The sequence below is a fragment of the Cricetulus griseus genome, chromosome 4 (assembly GCF_003668045.3).
Source record: "Cricetulus griseus strain 17A/GY chromosome 4, alternate assembly CriGri-PICRH-1.0, whole genome shotgun sequence".
NCBI classification, from domain to species: Eukaryota; Metazoa; Chordata; class Mammalia; order Rodentia; family Cricetidae; genus Cricetulus; species Cricetulus griseus.
In genome coordinates, this window is record NC_048597.1 from 42,644,764 (window position 1) to 42,657,126 (window position 12,363).

Below are 12,363 nucleotides of genomic sequence, written 5' to 3' on the forward strand. Positions count from 1 at the left end.
AGAACAGAGATTAACAAAGTAAAGCATTGAATGCTACAAGCCTGGAGCCGGCTGACCCAAAGGGGTTTTGCACTATGAAACTCTGAAGTGTCTTTTATGAGGACTTATGAGGTGGGTGGCATATTCTTGGGAGGTAAGGTGACCTCTCCTCCCCTCCAAAACCATGGGGGACTGACCTCCCTTGTAGGGTACTTCTCTGATCATTTTGGAAAAAGGTCAGAAGTGATCATAACCACAGTACAAATGATATTACAGTGCAGCTGGGCTCCTTTGAGGACATAGACCCTTGTTCATTTGCATATGTGTGGATTTGGAAAGTGCCTGGTGCCCCTCTGCTTCTACATAATGTGAGGAACCTACGTGCAGCTGGTATGTTTAACTACGAAGGGGCATTTTAACTGTCAGGAGACACAGTTACCAAAATACACCTATGATTTCCTTGATCCCTCAAATATAATGCTTTGATTGCCAGATCTCAAAGTGTCCCTTCAAAGTTCATATATCAAGTAGGGTGTTGAGGCACACAACTATTATCCCAGGACTCAGGAGGCCAAGGCAGGAGGCCCATGAAATTTTGAAGATACCCTGATTTACATAGATCCAGGCTAGCCAGAGTTCCATAGTGAGACCTATCTCAAAAAGAAAAGAAAAAAAAGTCATAGGTTGAATCCTAAATCATAATTCCAGCACCCAGAATGTAGCTCTATTTGATGAGAGAGCTTCTAATGGGATTGTTAGAATGGGCTCTGCTCTAATCTGACCCATTCCCTTTAGGAAGAGGTCTTAGGACACAGACAATGTCAGGGATGCATACACCCTTGCACAGAGAAAACTACCACATGAAGACACAGCAGGAGAGTGGCCAACAAGACCTCTGAGGACACAGAGCCTACCGACACAATACTCCTATGTCCCGGCCTGCAGGACGTCAACCTGGGGCAAGAGAGTCAGGGATAGGGACTGGGGACAAAAGATGCAGAGAAAATGACCACAAGACAGGATGCTAATCAAGTGGCAAACTTTATTTTTCTCAGGCTAGCTTATATAGTCAGTAGAGCAAGATATGGGGAGGGGTAGAATGGGTAGTTTGTGCACCAGGTGTTAGTGTAGGCAGGATATTAGGAAGCCATAAATGGGATGTTTGGCAGGGTAAAGAATTCATGAGTAAGAGGTCCAGGAAGGCTTGCCTAAGTGACTGAGCCTGTGGGTGGAGGACTGGGTCAAGTCTTTTCTTTTCTTGAGCTGAGGTTCTAAGGAGCTGCTATGTAAAGGTTAATATCCAACTATGTGGCCGGCCAAGAATGGCCTAGGATCTCATGCGAAGCCCTGAGATCTTTGGTTCCCAACACTCCTAGACTTGGATCTCCTGGCACTGTGAGGAACATATGTCTTGTTTTTTAACCACACAGTCTTTGGCATTTCACTAGGGCAGCCTTGGCAAATTAATCCAACATCCATCAGTAAGAATAAACAGGAAGTGATTTCTGCCCTTTTAATGACTCCCACCCCCACTTTTCAAAATAGTGACTTTTTACACACCCCTGGCTGGCTTCTAACTAGTGGTCCTCCTACCTCGGCCTTACGAGTGCAGGAATTACAGCATGGGTCACCAAACAAGGCTTCTGCTATCTATCCCTTTAACTTTCTGTACCTTTCTGCCAGTTGGGAATTCTCAATTTGCTTCTCCCAACCCTTCTCCCCAGCTGTAGCATCTGATTTTGGTACAGCTCTCCCATATCCTCTCTTACCTTATGTCTCCTATCTATTCTACTGGGAGATTCAAGCAATACTTTAAAAATCATTTAAAACTGTGCCTTTCTCTGGAGAATCCAAACCTTGTCCTTACATGTATGAAGCCAAAATGTCCGCACTGTAGTTACTTTAGCCTAAGTCATGCTGTTGCTGTCGAAGGCTCAACAACAGGTTGCAGGAGGGAAAGGGCCACTGTAAAGTGACAGCGTAGCCCTTATTTCAAATCTATCCACCATTATCAAGTTTATCTTGTGAGATTGCCTGAGCCATGGGAGCAAATTGCCTCCCCACAGAACTAATACTAATGGCCAAGGGGATCCTACAGAGAAAATCCGGTCCTATTCACTTCTACCCTGAATCCCCAGCAATGTTTTCTTTGCTTTTGGCTTAGTGAAGCATGAATGACTTAGCAAATGATAGGCTGTGACTTGGTAGTGAGCCAAAAGGACAGCAACCCCTGATACTTCCGTGCTCTGTGAACTATATAGCACATTGCTGGTGTTCAATAAATGTCACATTTGCCAACTATCAATTATTCAGTCTGTAATGAGGAAAACGCCTTAGCAAGCATTACCTCGAAACTTAACCAAGAAGCTATAGAATTCCAACACCATAACACAGAACAGATTGCCACTTTGCCTTAAACTGCAAGACTGTATACATTGGTATTAATGATGCATCTTTAAATTACTCTGATTTGTTTATAGTGACAATTGACAGAAGTCACCAAGTTATTAAGCATAAGTGACAGGGAAATCTTTCCCCCACTTTTTATATTTTTGTTTTCATTGTTTTAAGACAGTGTCATAGGTTAGCACGATGCTCAGTGGGTTAAAGTACTTGCAGCACAAGCCTGAGTTTGTACCTAGAACCCATGGTAAGAGAGAACCAACTACTGAATTTGTACTCTACCTCCATAGGTCCATAAAAACCCATACCCTCCACATACAAATTTTATTCAAAGATAAAAATAATAATTAATTAAAAATGTTAAAAGATGCCGGGCGTTGGCAGCGCACACCTTTAATCCCAGCACTCGGGAGGCAGAGGCCAGACTAGTCTCCAAAGCTACACAGAGAAACCCTGTCTCAAAAAACAAACAAACAAAAAAGTTAAAAGACCATGTTTTATTTTGTAGCCCAGGCTGTCCTCATATTTGCTGGGTAGTTTGTACTAGCTTCAAATTCACTGTTCTTCTGTCTCAACCTCCCATGAGCTGGAATTGCACTTGTGGGCAACCATGCTTAGCTAACAAGAAATTTTTTTAAATTACAACAACAGACCAATCAAAAATACTGATATGAATACTCCAGGGCATGCCTTGATAACATGTAGGGTACACATGTAAGTCCCTCTGATCCAGTATCTTTATATGGACTTTCCTTCCCTGCAATCCTCTCCCAGCCTTCCACCCAACTCAATTTGTTTCTTCTTCCCTGAGAACAGTTTTATTGTCCTTTTGTAGCTCTGGTATTTGAAACAAATACATGTGAAAAACTTCTAGAATAGATAGGTTTTGAAAATTGCATAAAACATGGGAAATGCACATGAAATCATGTTGAACGAATAGATTACAAATTTATGATTAGACTATTAGATTCCCACTTTCTGTACTTTTTTACTCAGTTTTGGGCAGACAAGTTAGCACACAAAACTGGGTGTGGTGGTGTTGCATGCCTTTAATCCCAGCACTGGGGAGACAGAGGCAGAGGTATCTCTGTGAGTTTGTGGTCTGCCGGGTCTACAGAGCAAGTTCTAAGACAGTCAGGGATACACACAGGAACCCTGTCCTGAAAAACCAAAAAATTAAATTAAAAAAAAACAAGCTAGTGCATAAATGGGGGAAAGGAAGAGAAAGATCCTAGAACACTCACACCCAAGGACGACTCCTCTCTCATCCCCACTTCAGTCAGGATCAGCAAAGTATCTCAAAGACAATGAGTGGCTTGCACCTGCTAAGGGAAGTTCATTATGCAAGTTTTTTAAAGTCATTTCCAAATGGGATTAAACCTTAGGCCTCTTAGGCTGTAACAAATTTTTAAATCTGTATCAAGCATACCAAAAAATGAGTACAAGGTCAGAATACTCTCCAAGATTATAGATAATTTTTTTTTCAAATTAATCCTGTTTCCACTTTTAGCATATGGTTGGGTGTGACCCACTCTTGTAAGAGCAGCAATGAAATCCTCATGGACACCTAGTGATGAGAATATCCTGTGCTTCAATGGTGGGGAAGGACTGAAAAGAAGCAGTGTCTACCGTTTGTCACAATTCAGATTGTGAATAAGATGAAGAAAAAAATCCACCTTCCAAGACAAAAGCATATTCTGTATGGTAATTCAATACTAATTTCTGCATTAAGCAGGTGGGCCTGAATCTGACAGTGCACCTCATTGAAGAGCTGTTCTGCCTGGAACAAGGCTTTACAGAAACTCTTAATCATTTTTTGCTGTGTTGTTCTCTGCCTAAATGTCAGCCAGTAATTCCTGGTGTGATGGAAATGCCCTCTGCAGGGACTCGCACACAGTCAGATGCTTCTTCCCGGACACCAGATTAGGCACAGGCCACACCCAAACACCTATTTTCACAGAGAAGAAAACTAAAGTGGCTGATTTCTGACTCAGGCAGAAAACGGTAACAAATGACCTTGCAGGTGTGATTTTTAAGAGGACAAAGGCAGAGGTCTGTGTTATGAATGGGCTAGGCTGTGGTGGTATGTTTTGATGGGGCATGTTAACTAGGGTAACCAAAGAGGGGCTTTTGATTGCTGGACTTCAATACTTTGAAAGTTGGACCCTGGTGGTCAGCCTCAGGGAAGAAGTGTCCAAATAAGGGAATAGACCTTGATTGTAGGAATGCAATCTATGGTTTACAAGGAAGAAGGAAGAGGGATGGGCAAGTCCTACAAGCTCTGAGTTTATCAAGATCCAGCCTGATGGAGCCCTTCACCCTCAGTGGGTGAATATAAACTCACCCACTGAATATAAGCCTATACCTGCTGTCAAGCTGGTTTACAAACGACCCCTTAGCAGGTGCTGTGAGGAAGCACTCTCCTACAGCTGATCTGAGAACCTCAACTAACTTCACAGAAAGAGCACCATCAATAGCTCCTTTATCAGAGGTCAACTACTGTTCAAAGGTCAGTGCAACATCCAGTAAGGTTCTCATCTTCTTGAACACAGGCTGTCTCTCACTTTTCACTGATGCTGAGACCACACCCTTGACTCATTACCAGAACTTTGTAAAGGAGCACTGCATTCTCCAAGGAGTCCAGTGGCGCTGGTAGCTCTGCAGTCTGTGGAGTCTGATAGCATTGGTGGCCCTGCAGTCTGGTAGCATCGGTGGCATAACACAGAACATTCACCAATTTCATCTTCTTCCATGGTAGAAGAAACATTTCTCTCCTTTGTTTTTCTTCTTTAAAAAAAAATCATTTTGATAATATTGGATGTGATTTCTCCCTCTTCTGTTCTCGAATTTACATGTCGTTAGCATGCAAGAGACTCTGGGAGCTGATGGGCCTGTCCTATCATATAAAAGCAGCTATTTCCAAGTGGGAAACTTCAGTTATAAACAGCCCAGGGATGGGCTTCATTAATCCATGCTACTTGATCTTTCTATTTTATTTTCCAAAGATAGATGTTTCGATTTCATTTCAAAGAGCATTTCAGTTTCTTTAGAATTAAGGTTGCCAATTTTCATGGATTTTGGTCTCTTTCATTCACAGATCACAGGAGAAGACAATCTCTGGAGAAAAGTGTTTAAAAACCTCAAGCCTCAACATAAAAACAGAAGTGCTTGCTACGTGATACTTATCTTGTGCAGCCAGCCGGATAAGGCTGTAAACTGACAAACCTGTTCTGGAAAATCCTGACTGGATTTAAGGCAGTTTAATTAAGTTTGAATCAATTGATTCCATTAACTTTGGTAATGCTTAGTAAGGACTATTGTACGTAGTAAGGACTATTGTATGAAGATACCCAGGGAAAGGCAAAATGCAGCAACAGCCTGCGGAAGGCTTGGAATTTACTTGGGAATATCACAGTGCAGGGAAACCTGGCCTGAGTACTACAGGGAGGCAGATGTTAGAAAAGGAGTCCCTCAAATCTTAAGGAAGGCATCGCTTACAGGAAGGACACTATTTTCTGGCCTGTAGCATGAGTTCTAATTAGTCTTAATAATAAAAACCTGGAATCAGATATTTTGGGGTGAAAGCTGAAAGACCAGAGAATCAGAGCAGCCAGCCACTAGAGTTCTTAACCTCTTTGAAATTCTCAGACTGAAGAGACCGAGTTCCTGTCTCCTTCTGACTTATTACATTCCTCTCTCCGCCCAGCCATGTAACTTCGTATCTGTCTATACAGACCTCCAGACTTCTATGGTTAAGCAGTGGCTAGCTCCTCCCTCTGATCTCCAGGCAAGCTTTATTTATTAGAGTACAAATAAGATGTCACCACACTGACCCGTGAAGGATTCTGTATTATGTCTATGCTACTGGTATGAAACTGTGTTTGTTGCCCAGGCCACGTTTGCAACTAGGACTGCAAACCCCTGATTTGACATATTGCCCAGCTCGTGCCTGTGTGCACGAGCCTCTCTGTGAAGGCTCATGCTGAATTCCTGGACGAGTTCCTGTGGATAAGCTAGGAAGTGTCTATGAGCCTAAATTCACCCTTCTGTAGCAGAATGATGTACTTAGGATTTTCTACATTCCACCCAACAGAGATGAATAGCAATTTGTTATGTGAGAATAACAAAAGAGGCAAAGCAACCCTTCTCTATTTCTCTTCTACATAAGCCTAGTTTTTTTTTTTTTAATTCAGGAACTGAAAAATTATGAAAGTGGTGGAAGGGTTCTTATAATTTCTCTTTTCACTCTATAACTTTATTGCTAAGTATTTTCCCAAGATTCCAGAATACAGCACACAACTAAGAATCTTACCTCTCCTTGGAGTCAAACAAAGCAAAGAAGGCCATTAGAGTTGTAAAGATGGACACAATTCCTGGGATGTGTGGTGTAGATGGACACCTGGGAAGTGTGGTGTAGACAGACCCCTGGCAAGTGTGGTGTAGACGGACACCTGGGAAGTGTGGTGTAGATGGACCCCTGGGAAGCATGGTGTAGACAGACACTTGGGAAGTGTGGTGTAGATACACAATACCTGGGAAGTGTAGTGTAGACAGACACCTGGGAAGTGTGGTGTAGACGGACACCTGGGATGGGCTTCCAAGGTCACCATGGCTCTTTTCAGATCTAGTTCTTCCAAGCCTTTTATTCACAACTTCCTGGCGACACAACCTCAGCCAGAGATCCAGGTATTTAAACAACCTGCCCAATCCAGATGGCCATCAAAGAGTTGTTTTCACCACTATTGCATCTTTATACATATTCCAGATAGCAGCTCTTGGTAAGACTGGGCGACAGATGTACGATTTGCCATTCAGAACAAATTGTACCCCATGATGAATTCACTCAGCTAACTGTTCATCACACCAGGGGAAAAACAATTGTTGGAGACAGGAAAGTGGGGTGCTGATTTTACTGCTACATTCTTTTGTTGGAAACGGATATTACAGTGCAGCTAGACACTTTGTTCTTAATTAAGCTTTATTTTGAGATGTGTAGATTTGCACACACCCATAAGAAATAACTCAGAGAGGCCCCATGTGCCCGTTACCCAGCTTTTCCCCATAGGAGCATCTTACAAAAGAAGAGTGCAGTCTAACACAGAGAGGGGTGTTAACATGGGTTTATTCTGTTATCTCACAGATGTCCATGGTTCTGAGTGGACTCGTGTGTGTGTGTGTGTGTGTGTGTGTGTGTGTGTGTGTGTGTGTGTGTGTGTTGAGTAGTCTGTTCCCTTTAACTTGATCACATTCTTATGTTCATATCCTCACCACAGTCCAGATACGGAGATCTACCAACACATTTCCCATTTGTAATCCACATTAGCCTCCTTCTCCCTCTTTAGCCCTAATCTCTCACAACTATTATTCCATCCTGAATATCCATAATTTTGTTATTTCAAGAAGATTAAACAAATGAACCATAAAGAATATAACCATTTCACTGCCACTGAACTCGCTGTAATTCACTCAGCTGCTGTAACTACAAATGATATTTTTACTGGTGGTTGAAATCTATGATACATATGCACCACAACTTAACATTCAGTATTGAATATCATCTGATTTGTTTCACGGCTTTGCTTCTTACTAGTAAAGTGTCGGAGACATGAGTGTTTATCTCTTAGATACATGTACAGTAGTGGAATTGTTGGATCGAATGTTTACTATGTGCTGTGGCTTTTAAGGAATTACCATACTGGGGTTTTTTTTTCTGACATAATTGTACTTTTTAAAATATTTCCACTAAGAGTGAATGAGTAATCTTAGTTTCCTATCTTTTTTTGATACATTATGTAAGTGTGTGTGGATGATTAAATCAGCAAATAAAAAAAAATGGTTCGTGTAGGTACAGCCTATAAAGTCAGTTCAAAAAGTCCAAAGGTAAAAAGGCAGGAGGTATATAAAAACGTTTCATCAAGCAAAGGCCCCTGGCTGATGTCTTTCATGCATATAGGTACACAGTAAATGCTTATACACCTGGAAAAAATATCTAGTGTGCCCTAAAGCTTTAACTGGGCTAGATTAAAATAAATGCACCTTTTTCTTTCTAAAACAGGATCATGGCCTATAAATTGCTTCAAGCAGCTGTATGCTCCACCTTGTTAATAACAGGTAAGAGATGGCTTTTCTTGTTTGTCACGTCTTTTACAACTATCAGGGTGATAACTCCTTTTAACTTTGTAAAGATAGGAACAAGACGTATCTCCTCTGTAGACCTCTACAGGGAGCTAAGGAAATGTGTCGTGCTGTGGATTTGAAACTGTTAATGTAGTGAGTATGTTATTGCTTTATTTCCAATTATACATGAACATATTAACATGCTGGCTTAATTGTTTCTTCCAAAGAAGTGTTCTGGTGCCCTTGAACAAAGGAAAGATTAAAACATCTTTTCAAAATTGTACCGCTCACACAGTAGCAGTGTAAGGAGACCTTGAACTACTTTGGAAGCATGAATTCATTGACCTTCTCTGTGCTCCATGTTTTAGAGACAGGTCAAGGAAAGCACCAGAGTCCGGGCGAATTGGTGCCAAACTGACCCAGGAAGTTTGTAACTTACATCAGAATTGAATTGAATGGTTATTTGTTTTCCTTGTAACCTGAAATACTTAACAGTTAAGCCTATGTGATTTATAAATATTCCTGATAAAGATCCTTAATTCAGAAGAAATTTGTTTCTTTCATAGGTTTAAGACATGCAAAAAAAATATTTTTTACACAAAGCTCCTCCCATGGATAGAAGCAACTCTTTATGTGTGTCTATGTGTATACTTAGCCATTAATTCATAAGCTCTAAGACTCAAACACGACTATCTGCATGACAATTGATTTGGCTGACCTTGCTTTAACAAAAAAAGAAAACAAAGTTGCAAAACTAAACCTTCTCAGGGCATTGGTGGTGCACGCCTTTAATCCCAGCACTGGGGAGGCAGAGGCAGATGGATCTAGGGAGGCAGAGGCAGGTGCATCTCTGTGAGTTCAAGGCCAGCCTGGTCTACAGAGTGAGTTCCAGGACAACCCAGAGAAACACCAAAAAAAAAAAAAAAAAAAACCTGAAAAACTAAAGCTCCAGAGAAAATCGATCTGAGAGCTGGTAAGTGAGACTAGAGAATCATTGGCTGTCCCTTCAGCCCATCGTTAGAATTATGCTCATTCATTACACTAACAACTAACTTAACTGACATCTTCTAAATTAGGTAGCTTTGGATTGAGAACCAGGAGTCAACTCTCTTTGCTTCTGCCTGGCTTTCCTGTTCATGTAAGAACAAAGCCATTTCACCTGTGCTTTGGAACAATCTTTGTACATATGTACAGTAATTTCCACACTGTACATATGTATTGTTTTTATTGTTAATAAAAAGCTGATTAGCTGCTGGCTAGGCAGGATGTAGGGGGCAGAGAGAATGCTGGGAAGAAGGAGGGTGGAGTCAGAAGGAATGGAAGTAGGACATAGGGGGGAAGTAAAAGTCAGGAGCCTTGGAGTAGCACATAGATGAATAGAAATGGGTTAATCTAAGGTATAAGAGGTAGCGAAAAACAAGTCTAAGCTGCCGGCCAAACATTTATAATTAATATTGAGTCTCTGTGATTATTTGGGGAGTGGCTGGCAGGACAAATTGATTGGCAGGACAAGCTGACTGGCAGTCTAGACGAAAACTCTGCCTACACACCTGTACTTCCCAGAAGCTTTTCCTATCATTAAATAAATTATTTGTAAGTTTATTTTTATCATTTACACAGTTTTCTTCATAACGGACTAGCTATATAACAAATGACTTCTCCCCTGGAACTTAAGGTGGGGAGGGAGAAAGCCTCATTATCCATTTTCAAAAATGATGGCAGGCTTCAGTCAAGTCATTAAACTCCAGATCAGAATTCCCAAAGTGTCTTAGTGATTCTGTTTTCAAAGGAGTAATGTAGACACTCCCTGGATAGGGAATTACAAGTGTGAGTGCCATAATTTGAGTTAAAAAATAATTATACCTCCTTTGAACATCTAAGTTAAAACTGCCTTCTCCTAAATTAAAGTCAGCAAATATTAACTCTACCATCTAAGTTTCTTTTATGTGTCAGGGACTTTCCATATTATTGTAGTTCAAGGCTCCTGACCACTCTGAAATTCAGTTCCATGTCCCCATTTTGTCAAAAGAAAACTGGGAAGTTTGAGAAGCATTGAGCAAACCACACAGCTAGTCCCAGGTGGGACACTGCAGCAGTTTCACACTGTGTGTGATGTGGTGATATATTATTTATGATCTAATAAAGCCACTAGGCATCAAAATACAAAGTTAGCCACAGCCATAGAACCAGTGGTGGTACTCATCTTTAATCCCAGGACTCAGGAGATGGAAATGTCTGGATCTCTGGGAATCCAAGACCACCCTGTGCTGCATGAGAGTGAATCAGTCTAAAAGAGAAACAGAGCTCATGCCTTTAATCCCAGCATGAGGGAGGTATAAAAGGAAGATGCAAAGGGTCTCATAAGGAGATTTAGTTTCCACACAGGGAAAGAATTGTCCTCGGGGGATTTGCAGGATCACTCATTTTGGTCTGAGGGAGAGGTAAGAGCTAGTGGTTTAGCTGCTTTGCTTTTCTGATCTTCAGCTTGAACCCCAGTATCTGTCTCTGGGTTTTATTATTCATGCTACAGTGTAAAAGCAAACCCTTCATCCTGCTGTATGCCTCATCCATGGCAACACTGCAGTCAGGCTTGAGATGGGCATCAGAACACAGGCAAGGCCTTGTGCTGGAGAACTAGACCCACTAAGTTGACCACTGGTTCCTCACCAAAAGAACAGGAATTAGAAAGTTGGGCAACAATATCTGACAAGGTAACAGGGTCCAGCCAGCAGCTTTTCCAGGTGGTTCCTCATTCTAGCACTACTCAGAGTAGTGCTAAATTCAATGTGTATCTATCTCAGCAGGTCATCTATTAAAATCAAACATAAAAAATGAATATGCTGGCTATGGCCATACCACCCTGAATGCACCAAATCTTGTCTGATCTCAGAAGCTAAGCAGGGTCAGGCCTGGTTAGTACTTGGATGGGAGACCTACTGGGAATACTGTGTACTACAGACAGAAAAGATAAAAGAGTAAATATGGGGACTGAGGCTATAGCTCAAGTGGTGGAGTGTTCGTTTAGTATGCCCTGAAGCCCAGTATTATATAAACCTGATCTTATAGTCCATGCCTGTAATCCGAGCACTTACAAAAAGATCTGAAGAAGTTCACAGTCATCCTGGGCAAAAGAGTGAGCTGGTGGCCAGCATGGTCTGCAAGGGACTCTGTGGAAAATAAATGTTTTTCCCTAGTAAGACAATCTTTGCACATTATTAAGAATTAAACAGAGTAGGGGTGATAGTACATATCTGTCATCCCAACACTCATGAGGCTGAGGCAGCAGGATCATGAGTAGGGGGCTAACCTGAACTGGATGGTGCAACCCTGTCTGAAACAAAGCAATGACTGCAAGAGTATTTGGTTGATAATTGTTTCCAAATTGCCTTTTAAAAGACAGTTTTTACTGCTGTTTGCTAAAATAAAAACCAGATTTCTTTCCCTCAGCATTTACGACTTTCTGGTTTGATTTAATAACTAGAGTTGATGCACATGTTAAACAGCTTGGACGTCCATGTCCATGTTGTTGACCTGTGATCATATTTGTCCATAAAGCACAAGGATGTCTGATAGTTGTAGACAGGAAGGAAAATCAAACAGCTTTGGCCTGTTTGTCTCTGGCCATTCCAGCCCTTAGTTCTCACTCCCCAGTTAGTAAGCCATGACAATCTATGTTGAAAGACTTTCTGTTTTCTTTTTGCTTTGTTTTGTATCGTGTTCATTTTTGACAAGGGCCCTTAGGCTCACACAGTCTTCTTCGGGTCCTTGTCTGAACCTTTAATCCCTCTCTGCCAGCCTCCCTCCTGTTCATGAAAGTAGCTCTTTACAGAAACTCCTTAGAGGGCTCTCATTCTTAGAAGAGTT

General features: G+C 41.5%; 1 pseudogene; it reads left to right on the plus strand.

Moving 5' to 3' along the window:
- Window positions 1-11,341: 11,341 nt before the first annotated feature.
- LOC113835407 lies at window positions 11,342-11,460 on the plus strand (annotated as a pseudogene).
- The last annotated feature ends 903 nt before the right edge of the window (window positions 11,461-12,363 follow it).